At 47.4% G+C, this 15,990-nt stretch overlaps 1 pseudogene across 1 annotated transcript in view; it reads left to right on the top strand.

Annotated features, from left to right (window-relative positions):
• The first annotated feature begins 235 nt into the window (after window positions 1-235).
• LOC146871982 (mediator of RNA polymerase II transcription subunit 20-like) overlaps window positions 236-15,990 on the top strand; it is a 47,245-nt pseudogene continuing 31,490 nt past the window's right edge. Inside the window, exons 1-3 of the transcript XR_014981286.1 lie at window positions 236-3,922; window positions 4,490-4,547; window positions 4,660-4,704. The product of XR_014981286.1 is annotated as a mediator of RNA polymerase II transcription subunit 20-like (transcript). The remainder of the gene's footprint in view (window positions 3,923-4,489; window positions 4,548-4,659; window positions 4,705-15,990) is intronic.

The raw sequence follows: 15,990 nt of genomic DNA, 5'->3' as shown, positions 1-15,990 counted from the left end.
CTTTCTTTCCCCCGAAATAGCCTCCGCCCCCCCCTCCTCCCCGAACTCTGACACCAACAAGAAGCATGCGCAAGCTAACCATTGTTAGGGACCAGGAAGGAGCATACAGAGAGGGCGTTTCTTTGTCTTTCCGAGGCATCGGTTTCCTAAGGAGGGGCACTTTAGAAACCGCCGCACCCCGTGACTGTGATTGAGGTGAAGTGATTAAGTGGTTAGTGATTAAGTCGTCTTTATGCAGGTAAACGTGTTTGCGTGTTGCAGCTGACTAGAGAGCTCTGACCCAACTAATTCAACTGTCCCCTTTTCCCATGTTCTCTACTTATAAGTAATGCCAGCGAAGAAACACAGTTTTTGACTGATCTTTTATTTTTGTGAAACGTTCTGCAAAACAAAGGCCTTGCAGTTGCTCTTAAGTGTATATCTTCTGCTTTTATCCTGGGGCAAAACCGCAACGGCTCAGAAGGGCCTATTCTTGTGCAGTTGCCGAGTACACCCTGAGGTGCCTAGAAATGTGCGATATCTTCAGAACTTTTTCTTTGACATGTGAGTTTAACCTTGAGGCTGCAGCTAAAGTATTGTGTGCTCTGCCCTCACCATGCAATTGAAGGGGAATAATCCTGTCGGTATGCAGTGCCCACCTCGCGCTCTCTTGTCAGTGTTCAAATAACAATGCCGTTTCTTTAAATGTTTTAAAAACAAAAACAAACAAAAATAATGTCATGAGCAATGCCAATAGCTCTAACTTTAACAATGCCGAGACCATTGCATTGTAAATGCTTGTTTAGGCCATGGCAGAAGCCGAAGAGGCAGACGAAGGTACAACAGGAGTCGTCGCCCAGAATCACGGCCAGAACCACAGCAACCCCAAGTACAATGGGATCCGGCATTGGAACAACGCATCACGAGGAGCATGTCGGGAGCCTCGACGAGCACCGGGATAATCTAGTGGTTAATCTCAGTGAAAAAGTCCTCAGTCCTATTGAGTTGACTGTTCTCAATAAAGGACTGAGCTTTGTTCCTACCTGCCTGGGAGACGATTTTAAAACCCATCAAGAATTGTTTGCTTTCTTCCGTAAAATTCGTCTGTCATTCTTTTTTGAAAATTCTGAGGAGAGTAGACCTGAAAGGAACACGAATAAAATCCACTTTCCTACCTACATTACAACTACTACCAGCCGAAGTGGCAACTTTTGAGAAAGCTGTAATCCAGTCCTTCAATATGAACAAAAAGAATGCAAACATCCCGTTTTTCAATATGACTAAAGCTGAGGAACGTTGTGCTCTGGAACTAGGCACTGATCCCTTTATAGTGATTAAACCAGCTGATAAGGGAGGAGCTACGGTAATCCTGGATTCTTCTGCTTACCGTACGGAATGTTTATGCCAACTCGAGAATACGAAATACTATAAACTCCTTCAACGTGATCCCACCCAGAGACTACAAAATACCATCTCTATTCTGGTTAATAAGGGACTCGAAGCTGGATGGATCACTAAAAACGAGGCAGAATTTTTGACACCGAGACACCCTACGATTCCGGCATTTTACATCTTGCCTAAAATACATAAGACACAGAGACCTCCTCCAGGCCGACCAATTGTTTCTGGTATTGGTTCTCTTTTGGAACCTTTGTCCCAATTTGTGGATTGGTTTCTACGTCCCTTGGTAGCTCAGATGCCATCGTATCTTCAAGATACTAAACACATCTTATCATTTCTGACTACCATTTCATTTGATCCCACTAAACATCTTATGGCTTCATATGACGTAGAAGCCCTGTATACTAACATTCCCCAAGCAGACACCTTACGTACTATACAACATCTTTTAGATGATAACTTACGTACTGACCAGACACCTACTTCTTTTGTCATGGACTATGCCACCTTAGCCATGCGAGAACTTTTTCTGCTTTGAAGATCGCCTATACTGGCAAGTTACGGGCACTTCTATGGGCAGCACCTGTGCTCCCAGCATGACCAACCTCTACATGCACTGGTTTGAGACCACCCATATCTACTCTCATTCTAATCCATTTCAACACCAGTTGTTATTATGGAAAAGGTACATTGACGACATCCTGGTCATCTGGGCAGGTGACCAGGCATCCCTACTAGAATTTTCAGTATGGTTAAACTCGAACATCCATTTGAATTTTATTGGGGAATCGAGTAATGTTACTCTTTCTTTTCTTGATTTGAAGTTATACCCCAAAAATGGTATGTTATTCACCGAATTGTACCAGAAACCTATGTCATGCAATGCATTGCTCAATTACAAGAGTTTCCATCCTCGTGCTCTCCGAGATAATCTTCCTGTGGGACAGTTTCTTCGTCTCAGGAGAAATTGCACTGAGATAGAAACCTTCCACAAACATGCTACCAATTTGGCTACGAACCTAACAATCCGACAGTATCCTACATACCTGATTCGTAATGCCAAGAAAAGAGCCCGTAACAAAAATCGAGAATCATTGCTAGAAACGTATTCCAAATTACCAACTGGTAGTCTGGTGTGTGTCAGTACTTTTAGCCACCTTAGTGCGACAGTCAAAAAGGCTATCAATTCGAATTGGCACATTCTCAATAAAGGTAACAAAGTGTGTGCCAAACCTTTGTTCGCTTTCAAACGCAGTCAAAATCTTGGCAATATCCTGACACACAGTAGACCTAAAGTTCATACCATCCCGACCCAACCGTATACTATTGACACCATGACACCGGTTAAAGGCCATTTTCCATGTGGGAACTGTGTGATGTGTCCTCTGACCTCACATACTAAAACACTTGACTTGGGCCTTAAAACACCATGGACCCTCAATAAACACACTAATTGTAACACCGAAGGAGTCATCTATTTGATACAGTGCCCATGCGATCTTAAATATGTTGGGATGACTACACGCAAGGTCAAAATCAGAATGATTGAACACAAAAGTGCTTTCAAGTGTAAGAAATTTAACACCAAGTTGACCCGACATTTTCTAGAAGCAGGACACACGGAACTAGATTTCAGGTGGGTGGTAATTGATAAACCCCACTATCACAATTTGATGGGGCCTTTGGAATCTGTTCTATTCCATAGAGAACAACGTTGGGTCTTTCGTTTGCAGAGTAGTAGCCATGGTTTGAATGACGAAATACCATGGGGTTCATTATAAATACTATACATTTGAGCTGCATGTCCTGACCCAGCACTATGTACATTTTCTATTCTTTGTACATTCATGAATGTGACACACTAGTTATAGTTTTTAGCACTACAGTTACATTATGAACCTCTGTTGTGCTTTGGGCTTGGTCACCTTTTATTCCTGTGGTGCAATTACTGTTCATGAGGGGAGGTTTTTGTTGTCCTGTTGGACACACTCTCTCCAGCCTGCCCCTTGTGTTTATCACGTATCCTTTTTAAATGCTTATGAAACACCAAGGATGCTTCTTTTTGCTGATACTCCTTACTCTAATTACAGCTCTCTAGTATTAATATTGTTAATCTGCCTACACTTTATACGTTCTGACACGTTTAGCGTTTGAGCAGCCCCCACCTTGTTGGTGCAAAGACCGCTGTGACTAGACCGGCATTTCCCCGAGCTGTACGTTTTGTACGTGGTCTTTTCTCCCCTTTTCTTTTTTTTTCTTTCTTCTGTTTAAAACTAATGGAGATGTCTCTACATTTTGAGTACTTGTATGCATTACACACCCATTCTTAATGCCATATAGGCACTCAAAACGTTAATACGTCCTGTTGCCATGACAACATATAAACATCTCCTTGTTGCCGCCCCCACGTTGATCACATGTTTTTTGAGGACGTGCTTACGCCAGCGGCTTTGGCGTCTTCCGGGTACATTTATATACACGTACCACGAAGATTCAGACGCTCCCGCCCGAGACACATAGGAGAACCCAGTCGGATTTGTAGGTAAGCTTTGGGTACTGGATACTCTCGCGCTCTATTTTCTCGCTGGTGCTGAGGCTCTCTGCATTTATGTTTGTAACCTATTGAGAACTAGGATCTGCGCGGCTTATCTGCCTACTGTCTCATGGCTAGTACGTACATCTCGTTTCACGAGTACCTCTTGTTCCCACTTTCATGTTTTTGGGGCAAGTCGGAACTTATTGAGACTGTACTTCAATAATGTTATTTAGTCATATGAGCTTCATATATACGCTAGTGTTTTGTGTCGGGTCCCTTGACCGATAGCCTAACGAGCATTGAGTGATTCGAACGACATGAGTTGAGATTAAGGGAATGATCACCTTTTGGTCTGCACTTTATTTTAAATCTATTTTTCTATAGTGGGCCTGAATTATCCTCATGAGAATCGTTCACTATGATGTATCTTTAGATCCTTGTAACATTGTTATGTTGTTGCTCCCCTCCATGTCTACGCTTATAGGGTGTTCTGGGTTTTAGGCTGGACCATACAGTCATCTTTACAATAATTTTTACTCGGCTCTTGCCCACTTGTTTTTGTCCCCTTAACAGAAACTGACAGAGGTGAGTGTCTCTGACGGTTGAGTGGGATGACACTGACAATATATAGGTAAGAGGTGTTTTTCATACAATCAAAGACACAGATTGTATTATTTTTCATGGCACAGCATTAATACAATGAGTGATGACTCACTTTTATTTTTATTATTATTCTTTTGCAGAGCCCCTGGACTACCAACTAAAAGAGGATTGACAGGATTGGTCAAGTATTGTGGCTCTGGCAATGAATATTTATTATTTATCTTTTTGCACTTTCTTAGCAGAGTGACTTAGGTCTATAGGTCCTGAAGAAAGTCAAGAACTTAGCTGTCATTTATGGCTGAAACATGTTGACCGTAGTAGAATAAGGGTATATATATATTTAACCCTATTTTCACTTGCTTTTTAAACACTACCACTTTTTGGGAAGAAGAATAAAAATTGGTGCCCCAGAGTAGGTAGTTTTTAATCACCACTTCTTTAATTTTTGCACTCTGCCCCGCCTTACCTTTGAATTGGGAGACTCTATATGTGCTTGGCACTGCAGCTCCTTCCCATTAGGGGTTAAGTTGTAGCCCACATGGGGGTACCTTGCGGTCCCCATGTGTTGGAGGAACCCAATGATGAAGCATGTCACCCTCGGGTGAGTGAGGGTTTTCGTCCAATACTGGTTTGTGCCCTACCCTTATCACTCTGGCTTCAAAGTGGTGCTACCTTATACAATGTGTGCTTGACCACATCATTAAAGCCACCTTCTTCAGGACAAGGAGTTTAGTTCGTTCCTTTCCACAATTAAATGTTACACATACCTAGGTTGAAAAAAATATGTATATAATAAAATCATAGATATTTCTTCAACCTAGGTATGTAACATTTAATTGTGGAAAGGATCAAACTAAACCCCTTGTCCTGAAGAAGGTGGCTTTAATGATGTTGTGCCACTGAAACGGGTTGACGCCTAAGAACTGTGTTATATCTGTGGAAAGACAGCAGCAATACAAACATTTTACTCTTTTGTGTTGTACCGTTTTATAACTCCAGGTCTAACTGACAAATATAAGTGTCCCACCATTTTCCTTTCCAGGAATCTTTGTAGTGTAATGAGTTTTTTTTAAACAAAATTGTGTTACTAAAGTAATATTGATCGATTTTAATGTCTTGTAAAAACGTTTTTATTGAAATTGTTCCTATATACTTGTTTTTAACATATAGTGCTATTGAGGTATAAACAAATATATTTTTTGAATAAGTGCTTTAGCATCCAGTGTAGAATTTTAACCCAATACTGTGTGAGTGTCTGTGTAAAAATCTGTGACTGACTCAGATGTGCAATACCTCCAAAGGGAATATTATTTTTTACCTTTCGGTCGTTGGTGCTCTGTCCCTTTGGTACGTTAGAGCCCCTCTCCTTTGTTTTCAAGAATCTTCCATCAAGAACAAGAAGGCTTCTACCCAAATGGTCCATCACCCGTTATTTCAATTTGTCAAAAGTTTGCTTCATTTCCTGGATTCCCATTGATTCAACAAATGTCATTCATTAATTTAAAAAAATCTATAGAAACCTTCAAACCAGAGAGCTTTGAGGGTTGGGTGGAACTGTAATCTCAGCCATTTTCACAAAGAAGGAGCTAGTGTCTTTACTACTTTCTGGATAGTTCACATTTCGACATTCATACCCATATTGTGAATTATGCAAGGCAGAGTATGTTCATTCTGCGAGTGAACTTTTAATACCACCCGGCCTGTGAATGTTTCACTCAGTGGCAATCTGGGAAGCACGCGCAGGGTCCCCTGTTCACCAGCTTGGATAATTAAGAGCTGGGCTCAGTTGTCAATAGGTACCCAAAGTGCGCACCTTTCCGCAAGGACGACTACTGTCCCATCCGCTATGCTATCTGGCAATTTACAGTGGTGTCAGTTAGATTCATAGTTAGGAATATAGGCCTTGTTACCTGAATCTCTATGGATTGACTGCCGACCAGGTATAGGTGTTATGTTTTTTAAAACCTTCCATAAATGGTATCGTTTACCTCCATTGTGTCTAGGACTTGCATTAACCCCTTCGATGCTGCGCAGATTCCGCCGCTGTGCTGACGGAATCTTGCGCGGGCGTGGTCATGACGGAATGGTTCCGTCATGAGCACAGCTCAACCGTGGGTCATGACGGAACCATTCCGTCATGAGCACCGAAGGGGTTAAGGATGCAATGTCGAGTTGTGTGTGTGTTTACTCTGGGCATGTAATGGTGAGTGGAGGAGTCCATTGGGCTCCATCTGTTTGTTCTTCACAAAATGGTGGTATCCATTGTACAGTGCTAATGTTACCATTGGCATGTGCTAGCCACCATATACAATCAATCAATCAGAGTACTTGTATAGCGCGCTACTCACCCGTGAGGGTCTCAAGGCGCTGAGGGGAGGGGGAGCTGCTACTGCCCGAAGAGCCAGGTCTTGAGGAGTCTTCTGCAGGCGAGGAGGTCTTGGGTCTGTCGTAGGTGGGTAGGGAGGGTTTGCCAGGTCTTGGCGGCGAGGTAGGAGAAGGATCTGCCACCGGAGGTTGTTCGTTGGATGCGGGGGACATCGGCGAGGCTGGCGGAGCGGAGCTTGCGGGTCGGGGTGTAGAAGTTGTTGAGTCTGCTGTTCAGGTAGGCTGGTCCGGCGTTGTGGAGTGCTTTGTGTGCGTGGGTGAGGAGCTTGAAGGTGAATCTCTTGTCAACGGGGAGCCTGTGTAGGTTTCTCAGGTGGGGGGTGATGTGGCTGCGGCGGGGGACGTTGGCGATCAGTCGGGCGGAGGCGTTGTAGTCGTCGTAGGTGTTTGGCTGGGATTCCTGCGTAGAGTGCGTTGCCATAGTCCAGTCTGCTGCTGACGAGGGCCTGTGTCACCGTTCTTCTTGTTTCGGTCGGGATCCACTTGTAGAACCTGCGGAGCATGCGGAGGGTATTGTAGCAGGAGGAGGAGACCTGTCTAGACATGGAGAGGAGGGAGGAGTCGAGGATGAATCCCTCGTGGAGGTTGGTTTTGGCGGTGTGCGGGTCTTTGGTGAGGGAGAGGATGAGCTGGGTGTCGCCGGCGTAGGAGATGATGTTGAGGTCGTGTTGGCGTGCCACTTGTGCGAGGGGGGGCCATGTAGATGTTGAACAGCGTCGGGCTGAGGGATGAGCCCTGGGGGACGCCGCAGATGATGTCGATGGCCTCGGATTGGAAGGGCGGGAGGCGGACGCTCTGGGTTCTGCCGGAGAGCAAGGACGTGGTCCAGTCAAGGGCCGTCTCTTGGATTCCGGCTTCTAGGAGGGGTGTCTTTAGCGTGCGATGGCAGACCGTGTCGAAGGCGGCTGACAGGTCCAGGAGGATGAGGGCTGATGTTGTCTGTGGCAGCGATGAGGGCTGTCTTGGTGCTGTGGTTTCGTCTGAACCCGGACTGGGACGGGTCCAAGATGTTGTTGTCTTCCAGGTGGCGGGCCAGTTGCATGTTGACTATTTTCTTGATGACCTTTGCCGGGAACGGTAGTAGGGAGATGGGCCGGAAGTTCCTGGGGTCCGCCTTGGGCTTCTTGAGGAGGGCGCTGATTTCGGCGTGTTTCCAGCTTTCCGGGAAAGTCGCTGTTTCGAAGGAGATGTTGATGACCTTCCGTAGATGGGGTGCGATGGCAGCGTCTGCTTTGTTGAATACGTGGTGTGGGCACGGGTCTAGCGGAGATCCTGAGTGGATGGAGTTCATGACCTTGCGTGTCTCGTCGTCATTGACGTTGGACCAGGAGGTCAGGCGGTTGGCGCTGGTGGTGTCCACAGGGGAGGTGGGGTCTGGCGTAGTCGGGGTGGTCATGGTGTTGAGGCTGTCATGGATGTCAGCGATCTTGCGGTGGAAGAAGATGGCCAGTGAGTTGCACAGTTCTTTTGAGGGCGGTATGTCGTTGGCGTTGGCGCTGGGGTTGGAGAGTTCTTTTACAATGCTGAAGAGCTCTTTGCTGACGTGTGCGTTGTTATTCAGGCGGTCTTTGAAGGAGGCTCTCTTGGCTAATCTGATGAGGTGGTGATGTCTGCTGGTGGCGTCCTTGTGGGCTGCGCGGATGTCCGTAGTGCGTTCGTGGAGCCATATATTCTCCAGTTTCCGGCAGGTGCGTTTGGAGGTCTGCAGCTCGTCGGAGAACCAGGTGGCTCTCTTGCTGGCGTGGTTGTTGGAGGGTTTCTTGAGCGGGGCGAGGGTGTTGGCACAGTCGTCGATCCACTGTCTGAGGTTGCGGGCTGCGGCGTCTGGGTTGGTGGGGTCAGTGGGTGGGTTCTGGGCGAGGGTGGTGATAGCTGGTCTTCGGTGACTTTGCTCCAGCAGCGGCGAGGTAGCTGTTGGGTGCGGCGGTGCATGGTTGGCTTGTTGAAGGTGAAGTGGATTCAGCAGTGGTCGGTCCAGTGGAGTTCGGTGGTGTGGTTGGTGACGTGGGTGCCTGTGGATAAGATGGGGTCCAGTGTGTGGCCAGCGGCGTGGGTGGGTGCGGTGACTAGTTGTTTGAGGCAGAGGTTGGCGAGGTTGTCGATCAGGGTGGCGGAGTTGGTGTTGTTCTCGAGCTGGAAATTCATGTCCCCGAGGAGGATGTAGTCTGTGGAGGCGAGTGCGTGGGTGCTGGCGAGGTCGGCGATTGAGTCGCTGAATTGTGCTCGGGGTCCGGGTGGTCTGTAGATGAGTGTTCCTCTGGTGGTGGGGGTGGTGGGGTCGGTGTGGATCCAGAAGTGCAGGTGTTCATCCGGAAGTGCAGGTGTTCGGCGGTGTTAAGGGTGTTGTCTGCGTGGGTGGCGACCTTGAGGGTGGACTTGTGGACGATGGCTATTCCTCCTCCGATTCCGTTGGCGCGATCCCTGCGGGTGATCTTGTAGCCGTCCAGGATGGCTGTAGCGATGTCGGGCGCTGAGGAGTCGTTCCACCAGGTCTCGGTCAGGAAGTCCACGTCTGGGGCGGAGGTGTCGAGCAGATCCCAAACCTTGACGGCGTGTTTGCGTGCGGAGCGGGTGTTGAGGAGTATGCAGCGGAGGTGTTTGGGTCCAGTGCTTGGAGGTTTGGTGGTTCTGTCGCAAGTGAAGCTGCAGGTGTGGCAGGTGAAAGGTCCGTGAGTCCGTTTTGGTGTGGCTTGGAAGCAGGTGTGGTTTTGGCCGGAGTTGAGTGCGTGGAGGGTTCTGGCGTTGTAGTGGAGTCTGGTGGTGTGGCGTTCGTGGGGTCCAGGGGTTCTGGCGCAGGGTGCGTTCCAGGCGCAGACGGGCTTGCCTTTGGCGCGCCAGCGGTGGGGCATCCATAAGAGGTGGGTAGGGAGGGAGGAGCAGCTGGGAGACCGGAGCGGGGTGGCCAATGGGTGCCAGGGGGGCTGGGCCGCAGGGACGCAGCGGCGGGAACAAGGGAGCGGGAGACAGTGGCAGCAGGAGCAACGAGGCAGCTGGCAGCTGTGTGGTGGCGTGGGGGGGGACCTGCCTGCGAGCAGGGTCAGAGGTCGCTCCTGCGCCACTGCACAGCCCCCTTAAGAGGTAGAAAGGGAGGAAGGAGCAGCTGGGAGCTGGGAGGCGGGAGCGGGGTGGCGAATGGATGTCAGGGGGGCAGGGACGCAGCAGCGGGAACGGGGAGCGGGAGACGGTGGCGGCAGGAGCAGCGAGGCAGCTGGCGGCTGTGTGGTGGCGACCTGCCTGCGAGCAGGGTCAGAGGTCGCTCCTGCGCCACTGCACAGACCCCTTAAGAGGTAGAAAGGGAGGGAGGAGCAGCTGGGAGGCGGGAGCGGGGTGGCCGGGGAGCGGGGCCGCAGGGACACAGCAGTGGGAACGAGGGAGCGGTAGACGGTGGCAGCAGGAGTAACGAGGCAGCTGGCGGCTGTGTGGTGGCGTGGGGGGAGACCTGCCTGCGAGCAGGGTCAGAGGGGACAAATCACCTGTCCCCCTTACCAAAACTAGGAATGGCAGGCGAATTGGGGGAGGTAGCCAAGTCTTTCTTTTGATGTAGCAGAGGTCCTCTGCCATAGCAAAACCCACTCCTTTCCTGTTCTTGACAGTCAACCCAATGCAACATGGCATTTGTCTGGATCCATTCTCCATCTACCTCAGCCAGCATAAGCATGTCTCTGGAACGGCATCACAGGATCATGCCTATGACAGGTAGATATCTCACTGAGAATAGGCTACCTTAAGATTAGAATTGCCCAAGAATCCCGGCCACCAGGCAAAGATAAGTGTGATCTGATTTGACTTGGGAGGTCCTGTATATCAACACCGGATAGAAGAACATGGAAGAACCAGGACTGGAAATGCTGTGCTGTTGCCATGCTCCTCCCAGATTGAGCCTACATTTGGGAATCCGGCAGTACCACATTGCAATAGGACCTTTGGAGAGAAGGAAGAATGTACCTGCCTGCATGAGGAGTTTGAGTGCACACACTAGTAGGAAGTGACCTGATGTCCCAATGACAGCCAAGGCCTGTTTAATTGTAAGGTCTGTCTTGGAGGACATTTTGACAACCTGATACTGCTCAGGAGTATTGAGGCTGCCCCATACAGCAAATCAGGATACATCTAGATCAATAAGCACTTCAATTTTCTTGTCAGTCAAGAATGCTGAGATTGTCTAATCCTTGACTCCTACTCATACGAGTGGGATACGGATACTTCTACGTAGCTCTCTAGCTGACTCCAAGGCCCTAAGAACTCTGGACTTTGATCCCTAGCCTGGGGCCCATCTGGTTGACTGGACAAGGCCATCCTTATTCCAGAACCACTAGAATCATCGACCTAGGTGTAGCAGTTCTGGAAACATTGTGGTTTGAAGCCCAGAGTAACACCCCTTTGCCCTGGCCAGTAGCCAGGGCAACACTGAATCATTTGCTACCCGTTGTGTGTACTCCTAACCCATGGATGTCCCACCAGTGGAAAAAAATGACTGCAGCTGGTGGTTGCTGACTTGCATACCCCTTGAAATTCTATTAAGAAACACCTATGGTATACTGGAACCTTTGCCAGCCACTGTTTCCAACCCAGGGCCCACCAGCCACTGGACTCTAGTAACTGTTTCTTCACTGGACACCTTCTCTCTCCCACCCTGATACCACCAAAATAGTCCCTGAAAGCACTGCTAAAACAATTTACAGGTGTGCTCTTCATTTGATTAGTAGATTATTTGGGGTTTCTAGGGTTAGAGAAGATTTGCAGAGATTAATTTCCAAGTCATTGAATCAAAAAGGTTATTCACAATTTCAGCTATTGTCTAGTGTTAACAAAGCAAACACAAGGAGATGATGGACGGAGCACTTAAACTTTTCCAATACTCTCTCCCAGTCACAGATCTGGATTGAATCCATCATTGTTCTTTAGCTCACTTCGCCACCCCAGTTCAGACACCGCTATATGCAAATCAGCCCTGTGCCTCATGGGAACAGTCCAGCCCGAACTGCCAAGCCATGTCTTTCCTGGACCAGAAACCAGCATCCTGGGACCGGTCTTGGGGTGACACCCCTCATCAGCCAGGCTAGCTTGAATCCAGTGACAAAGTGAGTAAGGGACCTACATCTGGGCATACCCTGCCAACCTAGGGTGAACAAAGCAAACACAAGGAGATGATGAACAGAGCACTGAAACTTTTCAGACACTCGCTCCCAGTCTCAGATCTGGGTTGAATCCATCATCGTTCCTTTTTTTTAAATTTATTTTTTTAACTTTATTTGTCATTCTGTAACGTTACGTACATTCAAGACTATTGTGCTCACTGTCGTATCACAATCTCAGTAGATTGTAAACAAATACATAAAAAAAACACTTCCATAATCATTACCTAAGCAATTCGGTCATGCGCATGAGAAAGCAAATAGCAGCGAATCTTCGGACTCCTTTGGGGAAGTTCACTACGTACCTCATGAGCGCAACCTCTGGTAGCGGGGCGAGAGTTAGATCAATCATGAGGCCCAATATGTGGTGTATCGAAATCCAATAGGGCTGTATTTTGGGGCATGTCCAAGTTAAACGTGCAAAATCTGCATGTGGAGCACTGCACCTTACGAAGTGATGCGATCTAGAGGGGTCAATTCTATGTGAGCGATCTCGAGTGACGTAAAATTTTCAATGTAATAAGTTGTCGACTGTTTGATGTCTTTTTTAACCGCACAGCACTTTTCCCATTGATCATCCGTAATGGGGTGTCCCAAATCTGACTCCCAAGCATCCCGAATCTTGTGATCGTTAACGGGCAGAAAGGCCGAGCAGGTTTTATATAGTTTGGAAATCAAGTGCTCACCCCCATTTGCTTCAATAATGGTAGTGAGTGGAGTAAATGAGTTGGGCTCAATAGGAATTTTGCTCTGATACCCACGCTCTTAGCGCTCACTTTAAAAAACCTGCTTCCTTTTTAAAACTGTTGTTGTATTGAATTTGTATGCATTTTCAAAACTTGATTATCGCTTACTTGCATGCTCGGCAGGACCAGCTGCTGCTGGCTGTCACGCCCACTCGGGAGCCAATCAGTGTAGGTGGGGCGGAGCTAAGGCTGCCACCGGCTATTTTATGCCGGTCGCAGCGCGGGAGCGCAGCGGACGCGTGCATTGGGCGCGCCGAAGGTGCGCCAATGGCAAACCTGTTCAGGGCCTGGGGTCTGTTATGCCCAAAATAAAATTAGCTACAGTGCCTCTGAGCTGATAGCGCTGCACAAACTGTCTGCCAATCTTAATCGCCTCACTTATTGTTGTTTGACTACACAGGGGATCTTTGCGTCCAGAGCAGTTTTTCCTGAACTCTGTGGTACTCAGAGGAGTGGTTCTCACTCAGACTCAAGAGTGCAATGGCGCTCGGAAGCTCTCTGTTATATACTTGAACACCCGCTCAATGGTTAAGCACCTGATGGACATTTTTCTGTTGCTCAAATTCGAGCAGCCAGACTTTCTTCTGCTCACTGAAACCTGGCTATCTCTGGAATCCTCACCAGATATTCTTGCTGCACTCCCTTTGGATTACCACATCATCCAACCGTCCCCAGGGGAAAGTTGGTGGAGGTGTAGCTATTATTACACGTCACAACTGTAAATATACAGTTTTAACCCCTCTAGACCTACTTTTAGTCGATAATCTGTTAATAAAACTTGAACTAGAACCTGATATCGCCCATTTAGTATGCGTCCTGCTCTATAGGCCTCCTCAAAGGATGCCTTCTTTCCCTCATTCTTTGGGTGAACAGGTTGCGCTTTTAGTTACTAACTATGGGAAGATCATGCTGATTGGTGATTTCAACTATTAGGCCAATGAAAAATCTGGTGGCCCCCAATCGGCTGAACTTTCCGAGCTACTCACAGGATTGAACCTTACAAAACAGGTGACCACGGCCACTCATATCAAGGGGCATATTCTTGACCAGGTTTGGACAGTCAATATTACCATGTCCCCTGCATCAGTTTCACCGTGTACATGGTCAGATCACCATATAATTAAATTCATTATCCATGACAATTTTTCGACCAAAACACCCTGCTCAGGAGGTGGCACACGTAGAAATTGGAATAAAATTGAGAAACCCTCATTTCTTGATTCACTTGCTAACTCTATTACTCCCGTCAATTCTTCCATTAACTTGGCTGATGCACAGTTAACTAGCTGGTTATTGGCTGCTAGCGACAAGTTTGCGCCCCCCAGGAAGATTCATGCTACTCGTCGCCATGATGCCCAGAAATGGTTCTCTACCGAGTTGAAAAATCAAAAACTAGCCCTACGGCAATTGGAGAGAAAGTGGAGACTTAACTATTTATCTGAAGATAAATGGCTTTACTTAAACACCATGAAAACATAAAAAATCAATCCTAACTGCCAAGGCAACATACTTTTCTTCTAAAATTCTGCTAGCAACTAATCGCTCAAAGGAGATTTTCTCCATAGTAAATGAGTTGTCTAATCCCAACAGAATTTCAATCAAGCCTACCCCATCCCAAACTTTTTGCAACTCATTGAATTTTTTGTTCATTGACAAATTTTAAAAAATTAAGTCCAGTATCCCGGTTTACCAAAATCTGTACTCCAGCTTGCATACCACCCAAAATCATAGCACCTTTTCGCAATTCCCTATAATCTATGAGCATACCCTTGTGGATCTCCTTTCTAAAGTCAAATCTGGCTCCCCACCTGACTGCTGCCCTCCTAGCATCTTGAAGGAAATTTTTACTGTCCTCCCCAGTCCTGCTCTCAATCTCTTAAATGAGTCACGGTCCCAGGGTATCGTCCCCGCCACTTTTAGGAAGGCAATTGTTATCCCCCTTTTGAAGAAGGCGGGCGCGGATCCGCTAATGTTAACAAACTATCGACTCTCTTCTTCATTACCTTGCCACGGTTTTGGAAGCCTATGTCACGACATGTCTTACTGATTTCCTGGAGGAATCTGAATTTCTTGACTCCCACCAAACGGGGTTCCGCCCGGCTCATTCTACCGAGGCGGTGATCCTTACAGTGTTGGACACTCTCCGTAGCAAGGTCGGTGGTGGCTCCTCGCAGGCTCTTGTCCTGCTTGATCTCTCCGTGGCCTTTGACACGGTCGACCATAACCTTTTGGTTGACCGGGTGAGGGACGCAGGAATCTCGGGACTTGCTCTGGGCTGGATCACTTCCTTTTTGGAAAATCGATCCCAGGTGGTCTGTACTGCAGTTTACTGCCCCCAGAACTAGAATTTTTTGCGGAGTCCCTCAGGACTCCTCACTTTCTCCCCTGTTTAATCTTTACCTTCTCCCTCTTGTCCGAGCCCTGAAAGAGCGTCAAGTTTGTACTTTTAACTATGCTGACGATTTTCAACTCATTTTCTCAATCAGAAACTCTTTGGAGTCGGTCCACGCCTTTCAGTCTACCATGCTGTTATTTCGTGTAGTAAGCAATGATGGTTGGTGCTGCTACACAGAGATTAGCTGATCTTGTTTGATGGTAACACTATTGTGGTTTTAGAATACCAGTGGTTAATTTCGATAACCGTGACTGCTCTGGGACCCCAGGTAAAGACCTCGCATATGACCAGGTATCCCTCACTCTCAGTCCAGTATGTTTTTTTTTTTTTCAGTCTCTGCATGTCTGCCATATTTAATGTTTATACTTGTGACCAAGTGTATCTGGAGTAGACCCTACAAGCCATTGTAAGGAAGAGGGAGACATCAGAAAAAGAGTCAAACGAGTGGTCGGGCGGACCTAAGAAAGTTAAAGTACCCACAACTGCCATGATTTCTCCTGCAGCCACAATGCCCACCCAGTGACCAGGAGACTCGTCTAACTGAGCTACTAGTTGATCACCAATCAGCTCTTTGTTACCTCTCCAGCCATTGAGAAAAGGCTCTCTACAACAGAGTTAAAAACCAGTCCATAAGTGATGACCAAATGTGGTGTCACAGACATATGTCTCTGAGTCGTTACTGAAAGGTACGCCTCGAAATGATCACATAGATGATGTCCGGGGCTTTTTGTACAATTGAGTTTGCTACAAATGGCTTTGCTTCATTATTCTTAACTTAAATCCTTGTGAGTGTGTCATTGGAGACTGTTT

Source organism: Triturus cristatus, chromosome 1_1 (assembly GCF_964204655.1).
Source record: "Triturus cristatus chromosome 1_1, aTriCri1.1, whole genome shotgun sequence".
In the NCBI taxonomy this organism is placed as follows: Eukaryota; Metazoa; Chordata; class Amphibia; order Caudata; family Salamandridae; genus Triturus; species Triturus cristatus.
The sequence above is the reverse complement of the archived record's forward strand: the minus strand, read 5'-3'. Positions and strand labels throughout refer to the sequence as shown.